The sequence below is a fragment of the Pseudophryne corroboree genome, chromosome 3 (genome assembly GCF_028390025.1).
Source record: "Pseudophryne corroboree isolate aPseCor3 chromosome 3, aPseCor3.hap2, whole genome shotgun sequence".
Lineage (NCBI taxonomy): Eukaryota > Metazoa > Chordata > Amphibia > Anura > Myobatrachidae > Pseudophryne > Pseudophryne corroboree.
In genome coordinates, this window is record NC_086446.1 from 592,782,913 (window position 1) to 592,799,637 (window position 16,725).

At 44.4% G+C, this 16,725-nt stretch overlaps 1 protein-coding gene and 1 pseudogene across 1 annotated transcript in view; one reads left to right on the forward strand and one right to left on the reverse strand.

Moving 5' to 3' along the window:
• The window catches only part of SPOCK2 (SPARC (osteonectin), cwcv and kazal like domains proteoglycan 2), a 288,351-nt gene that overhangs the window by 220,481 nt on the left and 51,145 nt on the right, over nt 1–16,725 (reverse strand). The gene's annotated exons all lie outside the window — the stretch shown is intronic.
• Nucleotides 9,177–9,295, forward strand: LOC134897098 (5S ribosomal RNA; annotated as a pseudogene).

Genomic DNA, 16,725 nt, shown 5'->3' on the forward strand with positions numbered 1-16,725 from the left:
CGGGCAGCCGCCCAAGATGAACCCACTTTCCTTGTGGAATGGGCTTTTACCGATTTTGGCTGTGGCAGGCCTGCCACCGAATGTGCAAGCTGAATTGTACTACAAATCCAACGAGCAATCGTCTGCTTAGAAGCAGGAGCACCCAATTTGTTGGGTGCATACAGGATAAACAGCGAGTCACATTTTCTGACTCCAGCCGTCCTGGAAACATATTTTCAGGGCCCTGACCACGTCAAGCAACTTGGAGTCCTCCAAGTCCTTAGTAGCCGCAGGTACCACAATAGGTTGGTTCATGTGAAATGCAGAAACCACCTTAGGTAGAAATTGAGGACGAGTCCTCAATTCTGCCCTGTCAGAATGAAATATTAAGCAAGGGCTTTTATATGATAAAGCCGCCAATTCTGACACACGCCTGGCTGAAGCCAGGGCTAACAGCATCGTCACCTTCCATGTGAGATATTTTGAGTCCACAGTGGTGAGTGGTTCAAACCAATGTGACTTTACGAAACTCAACACAACATTGAGATCCCAAGGTGCCACTGGGGGCACAAAAGGAGGCTGTATATGCAGTACCCCTTTTACAAATGTCTGAACTTCCGGTACTGAAGCCAGTTCTTTTTGGAAGAAAATCGACAGGGCCGAAATTTGAACCTTAATGGACCCTAATTTTAGGCCCATAGACAGTCCTGTTTGCAGGAAATGGAGGAAACGACCCAGTTGAAATTCCTCTGTAGGGGCCTTCCTGGCCTCACACCACGCAACATATTTTCGCCAAATGCGGTGATAATGTTTTGCGGTTACATCCTTCCTGGCCTTGACCAGGGTAGGGATGACTTAATCTGGAATGCCTTTTTCCTTCAGGATCCGGCGTTCAACCGCCATGCCGTCAAACGCAGCCGCGGTAAGTCTTGGAACAGACAAGGCCCCTGCTGGAGCAGGTCCTTTCTTAGAGGTAGAGGCCATGGTTCGTCCGTGAGCATCTCCTGAAGTTCCGGATACCAAGTCCTTCTCGGCCAATCCGGAACCACGAGTATAGTTCTTACTCCTCTCCTTCTTATGATTCTCAGTACTTTTGGTATGAGAGGCAGAGGAGGGAACACATACACTGACTGGTACACCCACGGTGTTACCAGAGCGTCCACCGCTATTGCCTGAGGGTCCCTTGACCTGGCGCAATATCTGTCTAGTTTTTTGTTTAGACGGGACACCATCATGTCCACCTTTGGTTTTTCCCAACGGTTCACGATCATGTGGAAGACTTCTGGATGAAGTCCCCACTCCCCCGGGTGAAGGTCGTGTCTGCTGAGGAAGTCTGCTTCCCAGTTGTCCACTCCCGGAATGAACACTGCTGACAGTGCTATCACATGATTTTCCGCCCAGCGAAGAATCCTTGCAGCTTCTGCCATTGCCCTCCTGCTTCTCGTGCCGCCCTGTCTGTTTACGTGGGCGACTGACGTGATGTTGTCCGATTGGATCAATACCGCCTGACCCTGAAGCAGGAGTTTCGCTTGACTTAGGGCATTGTAAATGGCCCGTAGTTCCAGAATGTTTATATGAAGAGATGTTTCCATGCTTGACCACAAGCCCTGGAAGTTTCTTCCCTGTGTGACTGCTCCCCAGCCTCTCAGGCTTGCATCCGTGGTCACCAGGATCCAATCCTGAATGCCGAATCTGCGGCCCTCTAGAAGATGAGCACTCTGCAACCACCACAGGAGGGACACCCTTGTCCTTGGTGACAGGGTTATCCGCTGATGCATCTGAAGATGCGATCCGGACCATTTGTCCAGTAGATCCCACTGAAACGTTCTTGCATGGAATCTTCCGAATGGAATTGCTTCGTAAGAAGCCACCATTTTTCCCAGGACCCTCGTGCACTGATGCACTGACACCTGGCCTGGTTTTAGGAGGTTCCTGACTAGCTCGGATAACTCCTTGGCCTTCTCCTCCGGGAGAAACACCTTCTTCTGGACTGTGTCCAGAATCATTCCTAGGAACAGAAGACGTGTCGTTGGAATCAGCTGCGATTTTGGAATATTTAGGATCCACCCGTGCTGACGTAACACTACCTGAGATAGTGCTACTCCGACTTCTAACTGTTCCCTGGACCTTGCCCTTATCAGGAGATCGTCCAAGTAAGGGATAATTAAGATGCCTTTTCTTCGAAGAAGAATCATCATTTCGGCCATTACCTTGGTAAAGACCCGAGGTGCCGTGGACAACCCAAACGGCAGCGTCTGAAACTGATAATGACAGTCTTGTACTACAAACCTGAGATACCCTTGGTGAGAAGGGTAGATTGGGACGTGGAGATAAGCATCTTTGATGTCCAGAGACACCATATAGTCCCTTTCTTCCAGGTTCGCTATCACCGCTCTGAGTGACTCCATCTTGAATTTGAACCTTTTTATGTAAGTGTTCAAGGATTTCAGATTTAAAATTGGTCTCACCGAGCCGTCCGGCTTCGGTACCACAAACAGCGTGGAATAATACCCCTTTCCCTGTTGTAGGAGGGGTACCTTGATTATCACCTGCTGGGAATACAGCTTGTGAATGGCTTCCAGAACTGCCTCCCTGTCGGAGGGAGACTTTGGCAGAGCAGACTTCAGGAACCGGCGAGGGGGAAACGCCTCGAATTCCAGTTTGTACCCCTGCGATACTACCTGTAGAATCCAGGGATCCACTTGCGAGTGAGCCCACTGCGCGTTGAAATTCTTGAGACGGGCCCCCACCAAGTCTGAGTCTGCTTGTAAAGCCCCAGCGTCATGCTGAAGACTTGGCAGAAGCAGGGGAAGGCTTCTGCTCCTGGGAAGCGGCTGCATGGTGCAGTCTTTTTCCCCTTCCTCTGCCCCGGGGCAGAAAAGAGTGGCCTTTTGCTCGCTTGTATTTATGGGAACGAAAGGACTGAGTTTGAAAAGACGGTGTCTTTTTCTGCTGATGTGAAGTGACCTGGGGTAAGAAGGTGGACTTTCCAGCCGTTGCCGTGGCCACCAGGTCCGAAAGACCAGCCCCAAATAACTCCTCCCCTTTATACGGCAATACTTCCATATGTCGTTTGGAATCCGCATCCCCTGACCACTGACGCGTCCATAACGTTCTTCTGGCAGAGATGGACATAGCACTTACTCTTGATGCCAGGGTGCAAATATCCCTCTGTGCATCACGCATATATAGTAATGCATCCTTCAAATGCTCTATAGTTAACAATATATTGTCCCTATCCAGGGTATCAATATTTTCAGTCAATGAATCCGACCACGCGACTCCAGCACTGCACATCCAGGCTGAAGCGATTGCTGGTCGCAGTATAACACCAGTATGTGTGTATATACTTTTTAGGATATTTTCCAGCCTTCTATCAGCTGGTTCTTTGAGGGTGACCGTATCAGGAGACGGTAACGCTACTTGTTTAGATAAACGTGTGAGCGCCTTATCTACCCTAGGGGGTGTTTCCCAACGTGTCCTAACCTCTGATGGGAAAGGATATAGTGCCAATAATTTATTAGAAATTAGCAGTTTTTTGTCGGGAGAAACCCACGCTTTATCACACACCTCATTCAATTCATCTGACTCAGGAAAAACTATTGGTAGCTTTTTCACCCCCCACATAATGATAATACCCTTCTTAGTGGTATTTGTAGTGTCAGAAATGTGCAATGCCTCCTTCATTGCCGTGATCATGTAACGTGTGGCCCTACTGGACATTACGTTCGACTCATCACCGTCGACACTAGACTTAGTATCTGTGTCTGGGTCTGTGTCGACCCACTGAGGTAACGGGCGTTTTAGGGCCCCTGACGGTGTCTGAGACGCCTGGACAGGCACTAATTGATTTGCCGGCTGTCTCATGTCGTCAACAGTTTTTTGCAAAGTGCTGACATTATCACTTAATTGTTTAAATACGATCATCCAGTCAGGTGTCGACTCCCTAGGGGGTGACATCACTAACGCAGGCAATTGCTCCGCCTCCACATCATTTTCCTCCTCATACATGTCGACACACACGTACCGACACACAGCACACACACCGGGAATGCTCTGATAGAGGACAGGACCCCACGAGCCCTTTGGAGAGACAGAGGGAGAGTCTGCCAGCACACACCCAGCGCTATATATATATACAGGGATAACCTTATATAAGTGTTATTCCCTTATAGCTGCTGTTTATATTGTCATTTGCTGCCAATAGTGCCCCCCCTTCTCTTTTTTATCCTGATTCTGAAGCAGGACTGCAGGGGAGAGTCAGGGAGCCGTCCTTCCAGCGGAACTGTGAGGGAAAATGGCGCTTGTGTGCTGAGGAGATAGGCTCCGCCCCTTCACGACGTCCTTATCTCCCGCTCTTTTGTGTAAAAATGGCAGGGGTTAAAATACATCCATATAGCCCAGGAGCTATATGTGATGTATTCTTTTGCCACCTAAGGTATTATCATTTATATTGCGTCTCAGGGCGCGCCCCCCCCAGCGCCCTGCACCCTCAGTGACCGGAGTGTGAAGTGTGCCGAGAGCAATGGCGCACAGCTGCGGTGCTGTGCGCTACCTTAGTCTGAAGACAGGATTGTCTTCTGCCGCCGATTTCACCGGACCTCTTCGTCTCTTCTGGCTCTGTAAGGGGGACGGCGGCGCGGCTCCGGTGACCCATCCAGGCTGTACCTGTGATCGTCCCTCTGGAGCTAATGTCCAGTAGCCTAAGAAGCCCAATCCACTCTGCACGCAGGTGAGTTCGCTTCTTCTCCCCTTAGTCCCACGATGCAGTGAGCCTGTTGCCAGCAGGACTCACTGAAAATAAAAAACCTAAATTAAACTTTTATTCTAAGCAGCTCAGGAGAGCCACCTAGCCTGCACCCTTCTCGTTCGGGCACAAAAATCTAACTGAGGCTTGGAGGAGGGTCATAGGGGGAGGAGCCAGTGCACACCACCTGATCCTAAAGCTTTTATTCTTGTGCCCTGTCTCCTGCGGAGCCGCTATTCCCCATGGTCCTTACGGAGTCCCAGCATCCACTAGGACGTCAGAGAAATACGTATGTTCAAAGGGCACTTGAACATATTGGGTCAGTGAGAAATGCTCGAATGGAGCAACAGAAATTTAAACAACTTACCACGGTAGCAAAACACTTTCTCCTGTGCCATTCTGGCTCTCCTAAAGAACTAAGGGTATCTGGTCTCGAACATATCAAATTGGGCATTAGGGGTGGGGACGTAACATGAGCTCTCCTAAAGAAAGAAAGTGCTTGAACTTTCAAGCTCGGGACTGTAGCCCCAGATGGACTAAGTGAGCACATTAACTACAGTGTCTTTCTTTAATGCGAAGATATTTTTGATTCACCCTTCCTGAAGGATCAGTGCTAAGTAACAATTGGTTACCTTTTAGAGAAGATGTCCCTCTCCTTGTTTAATAATATTCCCAACAATCAGAAATAGTAATACAAGCTCAAGAAATTCAGTATACACCAGAAATAATTAGCCCATAGAATATCTAAGCACTGAAATCCTCTTGCAAACCCTACCACAATTACACCTCCTCCCCTTCTTTCCCCTCCTCCCTGTCTTACCACCCCAAAACCCAACAATAGTATCTAGAATAACAATTATCAATATCTCACACTCACATGGACATCATTTCATGCCATCCAACTTGTTATCCTGTCACAACTTATGTGACAAGCCATTATGTTATCACTAGAGTGCACATTTTATAAATATTTTAAAAAAAATCCACATTTGTTCACATGCCTTATCCTTTCACACCCTTTTCACCAATCAGCTCACATATAGTACAACACTAGACACAAACCATTATCACAATTACATCACACCTTTTTTCCCCATGCAACTTATTAGCACATCACTATAAAAGAATTCTTAATCCTAATAACAAATATCCTCGATCACGCAGATCACAAAATCTCCCTCTTGTCTTCTCCTTTCCCTTATCCTTTCCAATCCATTATGACATAAAAACACCAAACATTAGTGGCATTAATATATCACACATTAAATGTACACACAAACACATAAAAAATTAGAATACACGGGTCCAAGAGAATCTATAGCAACAAATTAAAACTTTATACTCACATCAAAGTACTCACAAAGGGTCATCAAAGAATTCTTTATTTAAATTTTGCTTAACCCTTTAGAATTTTTCAAGGATTTCACTTAAAAGTGCGTTTTTCCAATAATTCCCCTTTTTTCAAATAATTTTATTTTTTCTCAAATCCTCCGTTCCTCCTTCATAGCCCCATGACTATTCTAACCAATTCCCGATTGATCCTCTATAAATGAACACAGGACCAAGTAAGACCTCTTAAATAAATAATTTAATTACTTTAATTTTTACAAGCGTTTCAAACAGCATAATTCAGAGCTGTTTGAATGCTTAGCAAGAAACATGTGTCCATATGTATGTGTATATGTATATGAGTGGTTCCTCGTGTTTGTTTGTATAACAGGGTTAATTTTTAATTGGCCCATTTGTGACCATATCTCTCTCTCATGCATCCCTAAGCTCATTTACCTTTAACCTGGATCAGCTGCTATTTAGGTGTGTTGGTGACTGTCTCACTTTGAAAGCCAGTAGTCTGTTGGCAGGTGAGCTGTAAACCAGGTAAGCACATTTGTGTAGTTGTGTTATTTGTGTTGGTGACTGTCTTACCTTTTAAAAGCCATAAGTGTGGCAGGTAAGCTTTAAACCAGATAAGCACATTTTCCTCTATGAGACAGCAGTTGCCAGGTTTCTATAAAATCTATGTGAAAGTTTGTGATAGAGTAGGACTTGCGGTGAAATGGGGTCCCGTGGAGTGGGTCGCAAGCTTACATGCATTGTACAATTCATAAACCAAAACTCCATTGTTTATTTAGTTGTATATTAAAGCATTAAGGTGAATGAAGCTGCTTAGGAGAGTGCTGGGTTTTCCGTTTGGTATATTTGAGTTCGGTGGTCACAGCCCACCACACCCCAACCCCTGGGAATGGTGAGTGCAGCGGTTCCTCGTGTTTATCTATCTATCTATCTATATATATATATCTATATATATATATCTATATATATATATATATATATATATATATATATATATATATATATATATATACACATACACACACACACACACACACACACACACACACACAGATAATAGATAGATATAGAGCGAGAGAGGAGATAGAATAATGGGGGGCGCCAATAGTGCATTAAAAGATGACAATTTATTGACACATCACGAAACACAGGTCTAAAAATGTGAGCGTACAAAGATGGCGGTATAATCACCGCTGATACATTAGTTTTAAAATCAAAGATACAAGATGGATTCACCACTGCATGTTGCCTTGTTCAGCATCCATCCATAAGCCACGCCCCTACCGGTTTCGTCACCAGGACTTCATCAGAGGGCTATATATATATTAAATCCCCATTGATTAGATGAACGGTCACTTTAAACCTCCCACGACCCTTTGGATTGGTCAGCACGCCAGTTAAGTAGTTCGCACGGGGGGCTGTCTGATCAGACGATCAGGTGAACAAGTTCCCCCGAGCGAAACGTACGTCACTTCCAATCCGGCGCTCCACTTCCGGAATCCCCGTGACTGAGCTCCGGCAGGCTGACTCCTCTCCAGTGTGCACGCCGTGCACAGTGCACCGCTCCCTAGCAACGAATAGTGGACGCTAGCCCAGCACATCCGCCTGCAGCTCCCACACAACATAGACATCGTAAGCAGGAACCCGCTCATCCCATCCTGTGTCTTGCACTCAGGAGGGATTGAACCAAGCATTTTCTCTGCATCAGAGTCCTGGTAATGTACTAACACAACTCAAAAGTTTAACTGTTCATCCACCAGTCACCTGGTAAAACTTTGGGAGTCACCTGGTAAAACTTTGGGAGAATGTGTGGGATTGGGAACTAGCATAAAACTCTGCCGTGCTGGAGGAGGTATTGTTTCAGGTGATCTACAATGTACCTATAATTTAGTCATTTGTGACTCACTGATATGGATGCATACTGAAATACACCCCATGGTAACTACTTGTGCACAAAAACCTTTTTTAGACAATTTTTTGCTATTATCTTGTACACACAAACTCGAATGATATTCTTTCTATTGAGAGCAATCACGCAATTATTCATGTATAAAATCCTCTGCTAGAGGCCCTTTTTTATTTTTTTTATTTGTTGTTTACCGTGGCTATTTTTTGTATACAAATTTAAATGCTACAATTAAAATCCCTATCTGAAGCAGTTACAACTATATGATTATTCTAAATGCCCATGGACATCAGTGTGACATTTCTGATTCTTGAGACTCATCTATAGGAATGCACACTGAAATATATCCCATGGTAACCACTTATGTACAAAAACCTCTGCCAGATGGTTTTTTTGTTTTGGTGCTATCTGCTACAGGCATATTCTAATGTGATATTTTTTTATTGGGGGCAATTACGCAACCACTTGCATGAGAACTCTAAATATTGATATATCCCATGGTAACCACTTATGTACAAAAACCTTTACCAGATGGTTATTGTTGTTGCTATCTGCCACAGATATATTCTGTGATAATTGTTTACTGGGAGCAATTACGCAACCAGTTGTACGAGTACTCTAAATTTTGTTAGCCTCAAGGAACATTGGTAATCTTTGGTGTCTACGTTATTACAAAAACCTTTGCCAGATGTTTGTTTATTAATTATTATTATTATTATTATTATTATTATCTGTTAGAGACATATTCTAATGCTATAATTCTCTACTGGGAGCAATTACGCAACCATTTGCATGAGAACTCTAAATTTTGATAGCCTCAATGAGTATTGGTAATCCTTGGTGCTGGAGTTATCTACAAGCACAGAAAAATCTCTCTCTCTCTCTCTCTCTATAGCCTAAGGAACATTGGCAATCCTTGGTTCTTACGCTCCTTAAAGGCACTGGAAAATACCTTTCTATATATATGTGCTGCTGATACACTTTTCAGACACTCTCTCATCCACAACTCAGGGCAGCATTCTGCAATGCGCAAAACAGCAACAGATGCCCCCCGGTGGACAGCAGAAGTGTAATACTTACCTTTTTTTCTATCTCTTCTATTTCCTACACTTACCTTATTCTCCAAAAATCTATTTTCATTTCAAAACACTCTCATCCAAATTGGGTATTCTGGCGTGAAAACCTATATCCCCCATCTTCAGTCATACCACACTGGTAATGCACGATCTCATGTGATCTTGGAAGCCAAGCAGTGTTGGGCCAAGTCAGTACCAGAAAGGGAGACCTTCTGGGAATACCCGGTACTGTAGTACAAAGGGACCACATTGTGAATTTATTTACCCAGGAAAGCAGAAGTGTTCTTCTCTTCCTTCAAAAAACAGAATATCTGGGCGTACGCACTCTCTCATTGCCCATTCAACGGTAACAGATGGGCAACAGCAGAAGTGACTGGTTCTTTAATAATACATTTGTGGTATTGACCAGGCATACTAATACAGTTAAAGAGGTACCATGTAGGGTGTTTGGAGCCAATAAGCCTGTTGTCTGTTTTTTCTCTCTTATGTGGATATACCAAGTTATAGATTGATAGAAAAAACAGGAAAACAAATTTTCGCTCCGATAAACGTCCAATTACTATTTATACTCACCTATGCCATATCATATGTCCATAGAGACATTTAATAATTAAACTGATCAAAAGTGAGTAATATATTTCATACGTTTTTAATACAATAATTGTTTGTGATCGTCTGAACATTTGATATATGAATAAAAGTTGTTTTAAAAAAGCACCCTCCGTGTAATCACAATCACCAATTTATTTAAATATACAACATATTATAGTAATATTAATTTCAAGTGTGCCCCAGAAAGACTAAACAGTCTTCTTGCTTCTTCGCAAAACCCCACAAAATAGTTTATTCTGAACTAATTTCTGGGAGCACCGCCAACCCAAAACTACTGCATAAAACCCTTTGGGTAGAGTCAGCAGTCTTATGTTGGTTAATATGGATATACCTTCTATTAATCTTTGATTGAATTTTTGATCTATACAATCCAGTCCAGTGCAGATTCCAAACCCCAAACCCCCTTTAGCCAACATATATGTATACAACATTTATATTTCATGTGTATCCAGTGTTGTATGCCACTTGTAGCTGTGCTGACCAGGGCTGCTACAGAAGCAATATGCAGCAAAACCTAATTGATGCTGTAATTGGCCTTCCCATCTACAACTGTAATAGTTTTAATAGTGTGTAGAGATAGACATCTCAGTTGCTGCTGTTTGATATAGTCCCATAAAAAGAAAACCACGGGATCTCAAAGGCCCTTTATATATCCTAACATCTCTTTATTGATGACCATTTAGAAGACTCCTAAAATATTATCTTACAGTACTACACCACTGAATCAATCACTTTAATATTGTTCTAAAGCAGGGGTGGGGAACCTCAGGACCGAGGGCCGTATAAGGCCCTCAAAGCCACTTGATGCGGCCCGGCCAGGCTCACCTAAACGAGAGGAGATGCAGAGCGCCCGCTGAGATTTTACCACCAGCGGGCGCCCGGGCTTCTCAGCAGCAGCCGGAGGCAGGAGCTCACTCCTGAGCTCCAGCTTCTGGCTCAGGCAGTTACATGTGTGGCTGTGCCGCGCTATGGGAGAGACGTCATGACATCTCCAATAGTTTCGAGGAGAGGGAGGGCAGTGGTCCAGAAGCAGGAGCAGGGCTGGTGAGCATTGTGTTGGTTTTTTTTTCTTTTAATGTGTGTGTGTAAGCGGCACTAGTAGGGGGCATATTTAATGGGGCATAACTACAGGGGACATATCTAATGGGGCATAACTACAGGGGGCATAACAACTGACGGGGCATATCTAATGGGCCAAAACAACTGACAGTGGGCATATCAACTGACTGGGGGCAAATCTAATCGGGCTTAACAAGTGACTGGGGGCAGGCTAATTTTTAAGTTGATAATTTTTGTATGGCCCCCGAAGGATTTTATAAATATCCAAATGGCCCTTGGTAAAAAAAAGGTTCCCCACCCCTGTTCTAAAGAAAAACAGTGCAACCTATAAAAAAAGCAGCTACGTCATTTTAAAGTGGATTTTTCAGTTATTTCAATTTTTTGTATAGTAAATTACTTTGAGGACCTTACCCAAAATGAGAACTGCAAAGGTTACTTGATGGGTTGCCTTTTACAGCAGTGGAACCAAGGGAAGGGAGGGGGATACCAAAGGAAGGGAGGGGGATACACAAAACTAAAAGTGCCCGATTACAATTAGTACTAGGAACTCAGTAAAGATCACATCGACTTTTAAGTCAAAGTAAAGGGATGGTACTACCAAAATCTGATTTTTTTATATCTTTAAAAATTAAACATAATTGTACTAATACCTTACTGCAGTTAGTTATTCTATCATCCTGCTCTAAATGATTGTGTTTGTATGGGCCAAGATAACCGTTTTTGTTTATGGCTTCCATGTGTTGGGTCAATATAGGCCCATTATTGTCTGTACCCAATTTTAATATTTAATGAATGCACACTGTACACACAAACCATGCAGTTGTAATTGACAATTCCGTTACTGCAGACTGAAATTGCTGCAAAGCGGAATGTTGGTTGTCCCAAAAGGTCTGCTGACTCCAGTTAATATCTAATCTAGATCTATTGGGCAATAATGAATGTTTAGAAATGCACTAGAAGGTAACCGCAGTCAGTCCGTGTGAGTGAGATTTCCCGCGTGATTTGACTATTCCAGCTTTATTACCACTCACCTCTCTACATGTATAATTATTCACTGCATTTCAAACAAATCTTTAAATCAAATAGTTCATCGAGCACATGTTAACTGTGATCAGATAATAAATTATAGGCAACAAGTGCATACAGTTGTTTATTGGGAGAAAATCTAAAAAAAAAATCATGCTTGACTATGGGGCTGGATTTTATTAACCTCAAAGCAGTTCCCGGGCTATTCAATTGCAATCCGTAGGCTGCACTTAACCTGATTATCTGTTCACCCACTCCTGAGCCATTGTCGCAGGCTGCTGCGCATGTCTTAACTCATAACAGGCACTTATCCCAGAATCTATGGGTTAACATTCATTAGCCCCTGGTTTACCATTCAAGGAAAAGGGCTTGTAATTGAATAGCAACAGCTGTAAAAGTCAGAGGCTACAAGCTCTTTTACTCACATAGTAAGTAACGAGCCTAATTAAATCTGGTTCCATGTATAAATAAAAGAAGCAAATATCGAAAAAAGAAACAAAAACCTTAACTGGCTGGGAGAGCATGTGATATTTCCAGATTTACTCCCATCGTCATTCCCAACCAACTAGCTCAGGTATCAGGTTGACAGTCAGAATCCCGGCAGTGGGATCCTACAGTCACGACAGCGATGGATTGCAGTAAGAATTTTTAGGGTACCCCTTCCATTAAAACCCCAGACCCCAACCAGGCAGCCTAATCCTAACTTCTTCCAGACTTACACACTTGGCCTAAGGGTTCCATGAAAAAAAAAAAAACAGCTGAAGCTCTTGGGAACCGTGTTTTGAGAAAGCTTGGGATCCATTTCCATAGTCTATTGTGACTGGCTTTGAATGTTTTTTCCAGAAAGGAAATTGCAGATTAAAATAGGATTTTAGTACCTACCGGTAAATCCTTTTCTCTTAGTCCGTAGAGGATGCTGGGGACTCCAAAAGGACCATGGGGTATAGACGGATCCGCAGGAGCTTGGGCACACTATAAAGACTTAAACTGGGTGTGAACTGGCTCCTCCCTCTATGCCCCTCCTCCAGACCTCAGTTAGAAAACTGTGCCCAGGAGAGATGGACATTTCGAAGAAAGAATTTATTGTTATAAACACGGTGAGTGTCATACCAGCTCACACCTTAAACATACCGTAGAACGTGGCATTCAGTAGAATACCAGTCAACGGCATGAACAAAACACAGCCACATGCTGAGAAAATATGTAACACAAACTGTGTGTCAACACAACCAATAATAAGACACCGCTTGCCATGGCAGGAATAACGGTAACAACCGCCTGACCGAGAAGACACACCACCAGGGTGTAACCAAAACCAATAACTGCAGACACAGTACGCACTGGGACGGGCGCCCAGCATCCTCTACGGACTAAGAGAAAAGGATTTACCGGTAGGTACTAAAATCCTATTTTGTCTTATACGTCCTAGAGGATGCTGGGGACTCCAAAAGGACCATGGGGTTTATACCAAAGCTCCAGACCGGGCGGGAGAGTGCGGACGACTCTGCAGCACCGATTGAGCAAACAAAAGGTCCCCAAAAGTCAGGGTATCAAACTTGTAGAGCATAGTAAAAAGCGTTTGAACCCGACCAAAATCCGCTCGGCAAAGTTGAACCGCCGAGACTCCTCGGGCATCCGCCCAAGAAAAGCCCAACTTCCCAAGAGAATGGGCCTCTACCGACTTCGGAGACGGCAATCCAGCCGTAGAACGAACATGCCAAATCGCATCACAGATCCAGCGTGTAACAGACTGTATAACGCAGTCTCCCAAACCATGCTGAGACATACCAGACAAACAAAGCCTCTGTTTCTCCAAACCGAGCCAAATTGGCGAGCTAAATATTCAAATCCCTGGCTAGATCGAGAGAATTTGAAATCAGCTAATGCCTAAGTAATCACCGGCATCAAACTAGGCAGATTTCTGCGAAACCCAGAAACCACTCTTGGTAGAACTACCAACCGAGTTCTCAATTCCTCTCCATCCACATGAAAGATCAAACAAGGCTCTTGTGAGACAAAACCACCACTTCTGACACCCGCCTTGCGGACGTCAAAGCCAATAGCATGACCACTTTCCAAGAGAGAAATGTTATTTTATTTTTATTTTTTTTGTAAAGAAACTTATTAGGCTTGCATCCACACCGGCTTGTAAAGTATGGATAAGCACGACCTCGCTGAAAGTCTTCCATAGGAGCCTTCCTGGATACACACCGAGACACATAGTTACGCCAACTACGGTGGTAACGCTTTGCCGTTTGTTCTTTCCTAGCCTGAAGAATTGAGGAAACGACTTCACTGGGAACACCCGTTCGGCTTAGGATATGGCATTCAACCGCCCCGCCGTCAGACGCAGCCGCAGTAAGACTTGATACACGCCCTGATCTTGTTGTAACAGTTCCTCACATAGAGGAAGAGGGCAGAAATCTTCTATGAGTAAACCATGAAAAAATTGGATAGCCAACCCTCCTTGGCTAGACCGGATCCAAGAGGATCTCCGGAACCTTTGTTCATCTTACGCTTAGCACCTTCTGAAACGTGAAAACGGAGAGGCCACATAGACTGACTACACAAGGGTGTCCACTGCTATAGCTTGAGTGTCCCTTGACCTGGAACAATATCCCTGAGGCCTCTCGTTGAGGCGAGACGCCCACCTGACCAATTGCGACATTCCTAAAAACTTGTCACTTCTGTGAAAACTTCTTGACGATGACTGAATTTCTCTCGTATGGAGAACGCGCCAGCAGAGGAAATCTATTTTTTCAGTCGTTCACCTCCGGAACGAAGACCGCTATTGTAGCGATTACCAGAATCTCCACCCAACGACAAAACTGTGCATCTTCTGCCATTGACGCTTTCTTCTTGTTCCGTGATAGTGGCTTACTTACGCCACTGCCGACAAGTCGTCTGGCAGAACGAACACGGGCAGAACACGAAGAATACGTTCGTCGAAATTAACTCTTAATTCAAGAAAGGCTATTGCAGACAAGCTTTCAAACTTGACCTCATCACCTGGAAATACGTCCCTTACAAGGACTGCCCCCCAGCCTCAGAGATCTGTATGCACGGACACAGGATCTACACCTGGAACCCAAACCTTCATCCCTCTAGAAGGAGAGAACCGAGCAGACACCACAGGAGCGATGTCCTGGCCGTTAGGATTATATTCTGGTGCATGTGCAGGTGAGACCTGGACCACATTCCCAACTGGTCTCCTGAAAGCCACTCTGGCATTAGACCTGCTCACCAAAAAAGGCCTCTCAGGCCGCACCCAACTGTTTTAGTAACGGAACACCTTGATGAAGTGTCACAGCAAAGCTGATCCAACTCTGGATCTTCAGACCTCTTTTCACAGGAAAAACACCGAACCTTAACCGGTCATTATCTACTCTGAAACCCACCTCCGACACCTGTGTCATTGGAAACAACAGCCAATCCCTGTGTCGAAGAACAGTCAGAGAGAAACAACGATTTGCACCTTTATACAGGGACAACCAGACAATGCCTCTTGCTTGTGTGCAAGAGGCATTGAATGGGAGCAGCATTTGGAAGGCATGCTGTTCCTTGTAGTGCCAATGGGAGATCCTGGGGGTGGCTCCTGGGTAAGTTAGCTCTCTGTCTGGAAGTGTTTTAGTAATAGCCTTTATCATGAGGCCTACTGTGACAAATTACATGGCCCTATGTGGGCACTGCTATTATGTAGGTTAGGACTGCTGTATCGGAGAAGCCGTGACGTGGCCAGCAGCTTAACATGTGTTTGCAAACATTTGTGACTAATTCTCTGAATTTTATTACCAGATAGGTTCAGGGATGGTTACAGGTAATTTTCAGTGTGCGGAAGGGAATTTAGGGGTGGGGATTTGCACCCCTCTCCTCTCTGTCTGTTGAATGTCCTGATGCTGACGCACCTCTGTATGGCATCGCGTACTATCTCCGCTTCCAGAGTGGAATGGCAAGATCTATTAGAAAAACAGTAAGGGGAAACAACCGTTACTCACAATGTTCCCCTTTGGATTCTATAAAAAACCCACAGGTCCTAGTCTATTCCTGGACCAACTGAAAATTAGTAGACGAGTGCCCACCGGAGTGGGGACCAGCCCGATAGACTCAGCGACAAGTGGTGGATGAGTAGGAAACAGAAAACGACATCCACTTCTGCGAACCTAACAAGGCTGCAGAACTCTTACCTTTTCACCTTCCACTGTCTGCACAGAAAAGGAAAAAAGAACGGCATCGAACCGATTAAAACGACTTCATCCCACAAAAGAATGCATCACCAACCGTTGTGAAGGAGGCTAACTCACGAAGTCAGACTTACCAGTGGTATCCGCCGAAGTTGACTGAACAGAGGCCTCACCAAACAGCGTAATACCTCCCCCCAGTATCTCTCGGAGATCCTGCTGTCACGTGGCAGCCTGCTGCAATGTTAAAAGGTAGAATCAACATAGGCAAGCTTACCCACTCTGGGTGTGGTAATTCTATTGGATGCCTACCCGAATACAACACTCCCTCAAGTGCATACAGTGCAAAGAAGGTCAAAGTATAGAAATAAAATATCACTTAGCTTCCTGTGTATGATCCTTTTCGACCGGGCTCTGCGTCGACCAGGAGTTGACTGTCATAATGTTCTCTCCACGTCGGGAAGAGAATAATATTCGGACTCCTTGAGAGGATCGAAACGCAACTCGTCACTGCCAATCTAGAGCTTAAATCAACAGAGCGACCAGCACATGATAAGAATACAATTATTTCAGCATTCATGGATATACATCATATAATACACAATAAAACACATATACCCTAACCATGCACATATAAACCTATATCTACATAGATATACATATAGATATAACCTATACGCAAGTGGATTGTCCAGACCTGTCAGGTCCCTAGAGACAGTAATGTGTTGTGAATGTGTATGACCATGTACTGACATGCCCCCAAAGTGGATCTTCCAGGAACGTTATGGTCGA